We start from the raw sequence: 12693 nt of genomic DNA, 5'->3' as shown, positions 1-12693 counted from the left end.
GAGGTATTAATTACTTTTCACACCCTTAGGTGTGAAAATTGACCATAAAGGTGTAAATATAACAAATAGGTGTGAAATTTCACATGTTCCCACGTTCATTTTGGCGCCCGGCAAAACTCTACGAGGATGAAAACCCCGACTCCAACCCTAACCCCCAAAACTCCTCATACTGTATGGCACTTAAAAACACTGATTTCAACTCTAACCCCAAAGGACCTCATACTCTACGGGAGGTAAAAACCCTGATTTCAAACATAAATTCAATAAAATGACGCAGTTCCAGTATGGCACCATCGTCAGTGCCACAAAAATGCAATAAGCGGTGCAATTTCAATACGGTGTCATCATTAATGACAGAAAGACAGACAAACACACACACACAAATCCTGCGAATGAAGCCCAAAATACACCATAAAAAAAATTCAAGAGGACTTAGAACCTAGAACTTTCTTGTAAAACTTACCAGAAATCCTTCGCCGGAACTGTACCATTATTCTTCAACGTCTTTCTTCGCAATGCGCCTGCGCACAGAAGCTATTGTTTCAAATGGTATTAATTTATTTTTGGGGGAAAGAATGCCATTCACGATGCCTAAAGCAGAGATTATGAGTTAATCTACTAGGCCATAATAATAATAATAATAATAATACAGAGAGAACAAAGATCCCCTCCATGAAAGCCTACAACACCAAGAAATTAAGGGAGAAAACAAGTGAGGTCAATGAAATAATGGGCCTAATACACACCACCAGTATCACAGAAACAAATAACTTGACATATGCAGGAGCAAGATTAGTAGCAGAACTGATGGGGATTCGAACACCAACACCACCGTCACAACCAACCCAACAGAAACCAAAACAGCAACCTCCTTGGAAAAGGCGCCTGGAAAAGCAAATCATGGTGATGAGATCTGACTTGAGTAAACTGAAAGAGATGGCAGAAAAAAGGCTAAGAAGCAAGAAAACAAGGGAGGAACTCAACGAGAAATACAAAGTACAAGAGAGGGGACTAAACAACACAATAGAAGATGTAAAACAGCGGCTTAAGGCCAAAGCACACAAGATCCAACGGTACATGAACAGGAATAAGGGATACCAACAGAACAAACTATTCGGAACCAACCAGAAAAGACTATACAGCCAACTAAGAGGGGAAGACAACCACCCAGAAATTCCTGAAGCCGAATCAAGTAAGAGAGACTGGGAAAACATATGGAGCAATCCGGTATCACACAACAAACATGCAACATGGCTCCAGGAAGTCAAGGAAGAAGAAACAGGGAGAATAAAACAAAGATTCACAGACATCACGACAGACACAGTCAGACACCAACTAAAGAAAATGCCAAACTGGAAAGCCCCAGGTCCCGATGAAGTCCATGGATACTGGCTCAAAAACTTCAAGGCCCTACACAAAGAATAGCAGAACAACTCCAGCATTGTATCTCAAATCACCAAGTACCCAAATGGATGACCACAGGAAGAACATCCTTAGTACAAAAAGACAAGAGTAAGGGAAATATAGCCAGTAACTACAGGCCTATCACCTGCCTACCAATAATGTGGAAGTTACTAACAGGTATCATCAGTGAAAGGCTATACAACTACCTAGAGGAGACAAACACCATCCCCCACCAACAGAAAGGCTGCAGAAGGAAGTGTAGGGGCACAAAAGACCAGCTCCTGATAGACAAAATGGTAATGAAGAACAGTAGGAGAAGGAAAACCAACCTAAGCATGGCATGGATAGACTATAAGAAAGCCTTCGACATGATACCACACACATGGCTAATAGAAGGCCTGAAAATATATGGGGCAGAGGAAAATACCATCAGCTTCCTCAAAAATACAATGCGCAACTGGAATAAAATACTTACAAGCTCTGGAAAAAGACTAGCAGAGGTTAATATCAGGAGAGGGATCTTCCAGGGCGACTCACTGTCCCCACTACTCTTCGTAGTAGCCATGATTCCCATGACAAAAAAAGTACTACAGAAGATGGATGCCGGGTACCAACTCAAGAAAAGAGGCAACAAAATCAACCATCTGATGTTCATGGACGACATCAAGCTGTATGGTAAGAGCATCAAGGAAATAGATACCCTAATCCAGACTGTAAGGATTGTATCTGGAGACATCAGGATGGAGTTTGGAATAGAAAAAATGCGCCTTAGTCAACATACAAAAAGGCAAAGTAACGAGAACTGAAGGGATAAAGCTACCAGATGGGAGCAACATCAAACACATAGATGAGACAGGATACAAATACCTGGGAATAATGGAAGGAGGAGATATAAAACACCAAGAGATGAAGGACACGATCAGGAAAGAATATATGCAGAGACTCAAGGCGATACTCAAGTCAAAACTCAACGCCGGAAATATGATAAAAGCCATAAACACATGGGCAGTGCCAGTAATCAGATACAGCGCAGGAATAGTGGAATGGACGAAGGCAGAACTCCGCAGCATAGATCAGAAAACCAGGAAACAAATGACAATACACAAAGCACTACACCCAAGAGCAAATACGGACAGACTATACATAACACGAAAGGAAGGAGGGAGAGGACTACTAAGTATAGAGGACTGCGTCAACATCGAAAACAGAGCACTGGGGCAATATCTGAAAACCAGTGAAGACGAGTGGCTAAAGAGTGCATGGGAAGAAGGACTAATAAAAGTAGACGAAGACCCAGAAATATACAGAGACAGGAGAAAGACAGAAAGAACAGAGGACTGGCACAACAAACCAATGCACGGACAATACATGAGACAGACTAAAGAACTAGCCAGCGATGACAATTGGCAATGGCTACAGAGGGGAGAGCTAAAGAAGGAAACTGAAGGAATGATAACAGCGGCACAAGATCAGGCCCTAAGAACCAGATATGTTCAAAGTATGATAGACGGAAATAACATCTCTCCCATATGTAGGAAGTGCAATACGAAAAATGAAACCATAAACCACATAGCAAGTGAATGCCCGGCACTTGCACAGAACCAGTACAAAAAGAGGCATGATTCAGTGGCAAAAGCCCTCCACTGGAGCCTGTGCAAGAAACATCAGCTACCTTGCAGTAATAAGTGGTACGAGCACCAACCTGAGGGAGTGATAGAACACGATCAGGCAAAGATCCTCTGGGACTATGGTATCAGAACGGATAGGGTGATACGTGCAAACAGACCAGACGTGACGTTGATTGACAAAGTCAAGAAGAAAGTATCACTCATTGACGTCGCAATACCATGGGACACCAGAGTTGAAGAGAAAGAGAGGGAAAAAATGGATAAGTATCAAGATCTGAAAATAGAAATAAAGGATATGGGATATGCCAGTGGAAATCGTACCCATAATCATAGGAGCACTAGGCACGATCCCAAGATCCCTGAAAAGGAATCTAGAAAAAACGAGAGGCTGAAGTAGCTCCAGGGCCATCATGCAGAAGAGTGTGAGCCTAGAAACGGCACACATAGTAAGAAAAGTGATGGACTCCTAAGGAGGCAGGATGCAACCCGGAACCCCACACTATAAATACCACCCAGTCGAATTGGAGGACTGTGATAGAGCAAAAAAAAAAAAAAAAAAAAAAAATACAACAATAGTAATAATAATAACTAAAATAATGATTGCAGGTCCACAATAATATCGCATGTGAAGTATAAAGTCTTTAATAATAAGAGCTTTCGAACCTTGTACTGGGTTCATCTTCAGTCAAGTGAACATTATAAATTTAAAAATCCGTCAAAGTAAACTTCTGAACAGGACAATTCCACAATGACGAATGCAAATGAATGTAGCGTTCAACAGCCCAACTAGGTAATTCCATTGTTGTTGTTCGAATTCCTGTTTGCTATTCTGCTGGAACGTCTTGTGGGCTGTGCTGATGCTGCACGGTATTCTCCTGGCGGCGCAGCTGCAACAATGCTGATGAGAGCAGAAGAGGGGGCAGCATCTGCAGGAGGAAAAACAGAGCTTGTCTTAAAATAAAAATTTTTAACAAAGTTTTTAGGAATGCAAAAATTGACTAATGGGTCATCCCCAACGAACGATTTGTTACCATAAAAAGCTTGTCCTAAGTTTATGGCGGCGCCTTCGACTAGTCTTCTTGTTTGGACATTGTTATTTTTAAAAAATTATGTTAGATCCATCCCTATTCGGTCTATGGTTGTTCTTAAAAGCATGGAAGACTATTGTATTGTTCTGTGCATGAAGTGCATATGCGCGTTTGTGTTCCCCTAATCGGGTCGGTAGTCTTCAAAGAAATTCAGTCAGTGAACTTCATTTTCCACATAAAAATAAAAATAACAACCTGACTGGGGCCGTTATGGAGTGACCCAGTCAGACAAGAAGAAAGTCTTTAGAACAATGGTACTTCACAGATAAGTGAAAAGAAAATATATTTGTTTTTGCATTAGAAAATAAGTCAGTTTTCGAGGATTTCCTTTCCCTGCTTTCGTAACAGATGGCAGGTAAAGCATCAGTTGATCATCTTTATTTAGTTCTAGACCTAAAATGATTTATACTTAGACCTCGAAATCACCAAACGTATCGAACAAGGTTAACTAGCGATACATATCGATAGAATTGCATTTACCTATATATATATATATATATATATATATATATATATATATATATATATATATATATGCATGATATTATATGTGTTTTTAAATAACACAGAAAGATGCAGAGAACCCACGCATGTTCACACACACACACACACATACAGATTAATTATATATATATATATATATATATATATATATATAGATATATATATATATAATATATATATATATATATCTATATATATATAATATATATATTATATATATATATATATATATTGATATGATTTTTTTGGGTTTTTTGTGTGTGTGTGAGTGTCTGTTTGTGTGTGTGTGTGTGTACGGGAGAGAGCGCGACCGAGAGAGAGATACTGACGCCCCTCTAGGTGTAATAAAACACACTTAGTTTAAAAACTTTATTCATTATTTTTTGATACTGGTAGGGTAACCAGAGATCTAATGGAAATAATATTTTGGAAACCACAGACTCGGTCACCTTATGTAAATTCGAGAGACATAATATTAAAGACATATTTATCATGAATGTTTTGGAAATCTACATTAAGAATTCTTTAAATACAATTACCAGTTTTTGAAATTATGCCAATAGGTGATTTTTAGTGAATTTCTAAAGTTTAGTGACAGACTGTGAGAGAGAGAGATCTCCTTCACCATCAAAGGTCAAAAATTGATGGAAAATTCCTTCATTTGATAACTAATATGAATCACCTTTCAACAGAAAAAATGGTTCAGTACTTATAGGAGTCAAGGTTTACAGAGGAATCATAAACTATTAACTGTATAAAACATAATTATGGTGATGTAATAAGCAAGGGCACAGAAGATGTAAAGATCTGTGACGTCATCAAGTCCTGTCGGTGGAGACTCTGAGGATCCTTCCCTGGATTCAGTCTCCAGGAAGGACTCCAGCCTTCCAGTCCCCGAACTCGCTAAGGTGACTCGTTATCCAGTATTTGTTTTCATTTTACAACTCTATTCACATATATGTATACTATACACATACATACACACACCTAAAGAGGTGTAAAACGAAAAAAATGTAAGTAAGCGACGTCACCTGAGCGAGTTTGGAGCCTCAAAGGCTGAAGTCCTTCCTGGAGACTCTGAATCCTGAGAAGGATCCTTGAAGTCTCCACCGACAGGACTTGATGACGTACAGGTCTTCACATCATCTCTATCTTTGCTTATTAAATCACCATAATTATGTTTTATATAGTGAATAGTTTACAATTCCTCTGTAAATCTTGACTCCTATAAGCGCTGAACCATTTTTCTGTTGAAAGGTGATTCATGTTATTCACCAAATGGAAGGAATTTTCCTTCAATTTTTGACCTTTGATGGTGAAGGAGATTTCTCTCTCTCAGAGACTGTCACTCAACCTTAAAAATTCACTAAAACTCATCTATTAGAAGAATTTAAAAAATTGATAATTGTATTTAAAGCATTCGTAATATAGATTCCTAAAACATTGAAGATACCCATGTTTTTATTTTTATATCTCTCGAATTACATAAGATGACTGAGTCAGTGGTTTGCAAAATATTATTTCAATTAGATGTCTAATTATCCCACCAGTGTAAAAAAATAATGAATAAAAGTTTTAAAATTAAGTGTGTTTTATTACACCTACAAGGGCGTCAGTCTCTCTCTCTCTCGGTCGCGCTCTCTCCCGTACACACACACACACACACACAAAAAAATCATATCAATATATATATATATATATATATATATATATATATATATATATATATATATATATATATGTGTGTGTGTGTGTGTGTGTGTGTTTGTGTGTGTGTGTGTGTGGAGTGAGTGATTAGGCGGGGAAAAAACCACCATTGTCCTTCAACACCTTGTTGCTAATCCCCAGGTAGTCTAGTTTTCTACCTGGAGATAAGAACCTAGGTGTGAAATTTCACACCTTTTAATGAGGTATTAATTACTTTTCACACTCTTAGGTGTGAAAATCGACCATAAAGGTGTGAATATAAAAAATAGGTGTGAAATTTCACATGTTCCCACGTTCATTTTGGCGCCCGGCAAAACTCTCCCGGGATGAAAACCCAGACTCCAACACTAACCCCCAAAACTCCTCATACTCTATGGCACTTAAATACACTGATTTCAACTCTAACCCCAAAGGACCTCATAATCTACAGGAGGTAAAAACCCCGATTTCAACCATAACCCGAAAGGATCTCATAATCTACAGGAGGTAAAAACCCTGATTTCAAACATAAATTGAATAAAATGACGCAGTTCCAGTATGGCACCATTGCCAGTGCCACAAAAATGCAATAAGCGGTGCAATTTCAATACGTTGTCATCATTAATGACAGAAAGACAGACAAACACACACACAAATCCTGCGAATGAAGCCGAAATACAAAAAGTCCAAAATACTACATAAAAAAAATCCAAGAGGACTTAGAACATAGAACTTTCTTGTAGAACTTACCAGAAATCATTCGCCTGAACTGTACCATTACTATTCGACGTATTTCTTCGCAATGCGCCTGCGCACAGAAGCTATTGTTTCAAATGGAATTAATTTATTTTTGGGGAAAGAATGCCATTCACGATGCCTAAAGCAGAGATTATGAGTTAATCTACTAGGCCATAATAATAATAATAATAATAATAAATAATAATAATGATTGCAAGTCCACAATAATATTGCATGTGAAGTATAAAGTCTTTAATAATAAGAGCTTTCGAACCTTGTACTAGGTTCATCTTCAGTCAAGTGAACATTATAAATTCAAAAATCCGTCGAAGAAAACTTCTGAACAGGACAATTCCACAATGACGAATGCAAATGAATGAAGCGCTCAACAGCCCAACTAGGTAATTCCATTATTGTTGTTCGAATTCATGTTTGCTATTCTGCTGGAACTTCTTGTGGGCTGTGATGATGCTGCACGGTGACCCCCTGGCGGCGCAGCTGCAACAATGCTGATGAGAGCAGAAGAGGGGGCAGCATCAGGCAGAGGAAATGCAGAGCTTGTCTTAAAATAAAAATTTTTAACAAAGTTTTTAGGAATGCAAAAATTGACTAATGGGTCATCCCCAACGAACGACTTGTTACCATAAAAAGCTTGTCCTAAGTTTATGGCGGCGCCTTCGACTAGTCTTCTTGATTGGACATTGTTATTTTTTTTTAAATTATGTTAGTTCCATCCCTATTCGGTCTATGGTTGTTCTTAAAACCATGGAAGACTATTGTATTGTTCTGTGCAGGAAGTGCATATGCGCGTTTTTGTTCCCCTAATCAGGTCGGTAGTCTTCAAAGAAATTCAGTCAGTGAACTTCATTTTCCACATAAAAATAAAAATAACAACCTGACTGGGGCCGTTATGGAGTGACCCAGTCAGACAAGAAGAAAGTCTTTAGAACAATAGTACTTCACAGATAAGTGAAAAGAAAATTCATTTGTTTTTGCATTAGAAAATAAGTCAGTTTTCGAGGATTTCCTTTCCCTGCTTTCGTTACAGATGGCAGGTAAAGCATCAGTTGATCATCTTTATTTTAGTTCTAGACCTAAAATGATTTATACTTAGACCTCGAAATCACCAAACGTATCAAATAAGGTTAACTAGCGATACATATCGATAGAATTGCATTTACATATATATATATATATATATATATATATATATATATATATATATATATATATATATGCATGATATTATGTGTGTTTTAAACAAACACAGAAAGACGCAGAGAACCACACGCATGTACACACACACAGATATAAAATATATATATATATATATATATATATATATATATATATATATATATATATATTTATATAGTATATATACATAAATATATTGATATTATTTTTTGGGTGTGTGTGTATGAATGTGTGTGTGTGTGTGTACGAGAGAGAGCGCGACCGAGAGAGAGATACTGATGCCCCTGTAGGTGTAATAAAACACACTTAATTTTAAAAACTTTATTCATTATTTTTTGATACTGGTAGGGTAACCAGAGATCTAATGGAAATAATATTTTGGAAACCACAGACTCGGTCATCTTATGTAAATTCGAGAGACATAATATTAAAGACATATTTATCATGAATGTTTTGGAAATCTACATTAAGAATTCTTTAAATACAATTACCAGTTCTTGAAATTATGGCCATAGGTGATTTTTAGTGAATTTTTAAAGTTGAGTGACAGACTGTGAGAGAGAGAGATCTCCTTCACCATCAAAGGTAAAAAATTGATGAAAAATTCCTTCCATTTGATAACTAATATGAATCACCTTTCAACAGAAAAAATGGTTCTGTACTTATAGGAGTCAAGGTTTACAGAGGAATCATAAACTATTAACTGTATAAAACATAATTATGGTGATGTAATAAGCAAGGGCACAGAGGATGTAAAGATCTGTGACGTCATCAAGTCCTGTCGGTGGAGACTCTGAGGATCCTTCCCTGGATTCAGTCTCCAGGAAGGACTCCAGCCTTCCAGTCCCCGAACTCGCTAAGGTGACTCTTTATCCAGTATTTGTTTTCATTTTACAACTCTATTCACTTATATGTATACTATACACATACATACACACACCTAAAGAGGTGTAAAACGAAAAAAATGTAAGTAAGCCACGTCACCTAAGCGAGTTTGGAGCCTGAAATGCTGAAGTCCTTCCTCGAGACTCTGAATCATGAGAAGGATCCTTGAAGTCTCCACCGACAGGACTTGATGACGTAGCAGGTCTTCACATCATCTCTGTCTTTGCTTATTAAATCACCATAATTATGTTTTATATAGTTAATAGTTTACTCCAATAAGCGCTGAACCATTTTTCTGTTGAAAGGTGATTCATATTATTCACCAAATGGAAGGAATTTTCCTTCAATTTTTGACCTTTGATGGTGAAGGAGATTTCTCTCTCTCAGAGACTGTCACTCAACTTTAAAAATTCACTAAAACTCAGCTATTGGGAGAATTTAAAAAACTGATAATTGTATTTAAAGGATTCGTAATATAGATTCCTAAAACATTGAAGATACCATGTTTTTAATTTTATATCTCTCGAATTTACATAAGATGACTGAGTCAGGGGTTTGCAAAATATTATTTCAATTAGATGTCTAGTTATCCCACCAGTGTCAAAAAATAATGAATAAAATTTTTCAAATTAAGTATCCTTTATTACACCTACAGGGGCGTCAGTCTCTCTCTCTCGGTCGCGCTCTCTCTCGTACACACACACACCCTAAAAAATCATATCTATATACATATATATATATATATATATATATATATATATATATATATAATATATATATATATATATATATATATGTGTGTGTGAGTAGGGGAAAAACCACCTTTGTCCCTCAATACCATGTTGCTAATCCCCAGATAGTCTAGTTTTCTACCTGGAGATAAGAACCTAGGTGTGAAATTTCACACCTTTTAATGAGGTATTAATTATTTTTCACACCTTTAGGTGTGAAAATCGACCATAAAGGTGTGAATATAAAAAATAGGTGTGAAATTTCACATGTTCCCACGTTCATTTTGGCGCCGGGCAAAACTCTACCGGGATGAAAACCCAGACTCCAACCCTAACCCCCAAAACTCCTCATACTCTATGGCACTTAAATACACTGATTTCAACTCTAACCCCAAAGGACCTCATAATCTACAGGAGGTAAAAACCCCGATTTCAACCCTAACCCGAAAGGACCTCATAATCTACAGGAGGTAAAAACCCTCATTTCAAACATAAATTGAATAAAATGACGCAGTTCCAGTATGGCACCATCATCAGTGCCACAAAAATGCAATAAGCGGTGCAATTTCAATACGGTGTCATCATTAATGACAGAAAGACAGACAAACACACACACAAATCCTGCGAATGAAGCCGAAATACAAAAATACACCATAAAAAAAATCTAAGAGGACTTAGAACCTAGAACCTTCTTGTAGAACTTACCAGAAATCATTCGCCTGAACTGTACCATTACTATTCGACGTCTTTCTTTGCAATGCGTCTGCGCACAGAAGCTATTGTTTCAAATGGAATTAATTTATTTTTGGGGAAAGAATGCCATTCACGATGCCTAAAGAAGAGATTCTGAGTTAATCTACTAGGCCATAATAATAATAATAATAATAATAATAATAATAATAATAATAATAATAATAATAATAATAATAATAATAATAATAATAATGATTGCAGGTCCACAATTATATCGCATGTGAAGTATGAAGTCTTTAATAAGAAGAGCTTTCGAACCTTGTACTAGGTTAATCTTCAGTCAAGTGAACATTATAAATTTAAAAATCCGTCGAAATAAACTTCTGAACAGGACAATTCCACAATGACGAATGCAAATGAATAAAGCGCTCAACAGCCCAACTAGGTAATTCCATTGTTGTTGTTCGAATTCATGATGAGAGCAGAAAAGGGGGCAGCATCTGGAGGAGGAAAAACAGAGCTTGTCTTAAAATAAAAATTTTTAACAAAGTTTTTAGGAATGCAAAAATTGACTAATGGGTCATCCCCTACGAACGACTTGTTACCATAAAAAGCTTGTCCTAAGTTTATGGCGGCGCCTTTGACTAGTTTTCTTGTTTGGACATTGTTATTTTTAAAAAATTATGTTAGATCCATCAATATTCGGTCTATGGTTGTTCTTAAAAGCATGGAAGACTATTGTATTGTTCTGTGCATGAAGTGCATATGCGCGTTTGTGTTCCCCTAATCGGGTCGGTAGTCTTCAAAGAAAATCAGTCAGTGAACTTCATTTTTCACATAAAAGTAAAAACAACAACCTGACTGGGGCCGTTATGGAGTGACCCAGTCAGACAAGAAGAAAGTCTTTAGAACAATGGTACTTCACAGATAAGTGAAAAGAAAATATATTTGTTTTTGCATTAGAAAATAAGTCAGTTTTCGAGGATTTCCTTTCCCTGCTTTCGTAACAGATGGCAGGTAAAGCTTCAGTTGATCATCTTTATTTCAGTTGTAGAACTAAAATGATTTATACTTAGACCTCGAAATCACCAAACGTATCGAACAAGGTTAACTAGCGATACATATCGATAGAATTGCATTTACCTATATAAATATATATATATAGATATATATATATACTATATAATATATATATATATATATATATATATATATATATATATATATATAGAAGAAATCATAGGGGTAGCAGACCCGACCAACATCCAGGTTGAAGAGGTAAAGGCATGTCTTTCACAAGTATCGTTTATTACACCGACGTTTCACATCACATGATGCATCCTCAAGGCTGGAAATTATATTAAGAATACTAAAATCATCACTCACTCATAAAAAATCTAAAAAAGCACAACAGATATTTGACATTTACAAATACAAATTAAAACGAGAACTTGAAAGGATCACCTACCAAGGTAAGAGATAAAAAGTGACTAAAAAGGCAGAGAAAATTAACATAAGAAGATGACTAAACAGAACGTGGAGAGTAAACAAACAGGCAGTTATGGTAAAAACAGTTGCGTGGAATAGGCAGTTATGCCTGTTTTTAGCATAACTGCCTGTTCCACGCAACTGTTTTTACCATAACTGCCTGTTTGTTTACTCTCCACGTTCTGTTTAGTCATCTTCTTATGTTAATTTTCTCTGCCTTTTTAGTCACTTTTTATCTCTTACCTTGGTAGGTGATCCTTTCAAGTTCTCGTTTTAATTTGTGTTTGTAAATGTCAAATATCTGTTGTGCTTTTTTAGATTTTTATGAGTGAGTGATGATTTTAGTATTCTTAATATATAATTTCCAGCCTTGAGGATGCATCATGTGATGTGAACCGTCGGTGTAATAAACGATACTTGTGAAAGACATGCCTTTACCTCTTCAACCTGGAATATATATATATATATATATATATATATATATATATATATATATATGCATGATATTATATGTGTTTTTAAATAACACAGAAAGACGCAGAGGACCACACGCATGTACACACACACACACACAGATATAATATATAGATATATATTGATATGATTTTTTGGATGTGTGTGTGTGAGTGTGTGTGTGTGTGTGTACGGGAG

The sequence above is a fragment of the Macrobrachium nipponense genome, chromosome 46, assembly GCF_015104395.2.
Source record: "Macrobrachium nipponense isolate FS-2020 chromosome 46, ASM1510439v2, whole genome shotgun sequence".
Classification (NCBI taxonomy): Eukaryota; Metazoa; Arthropoda; class Malacostraca; order Decapoda; family Palaemonidae; genus Macrobrachium; species Macrobrachium nipponense.
This window is presented reverse-complemented; position numbering follows the sequence as displayed.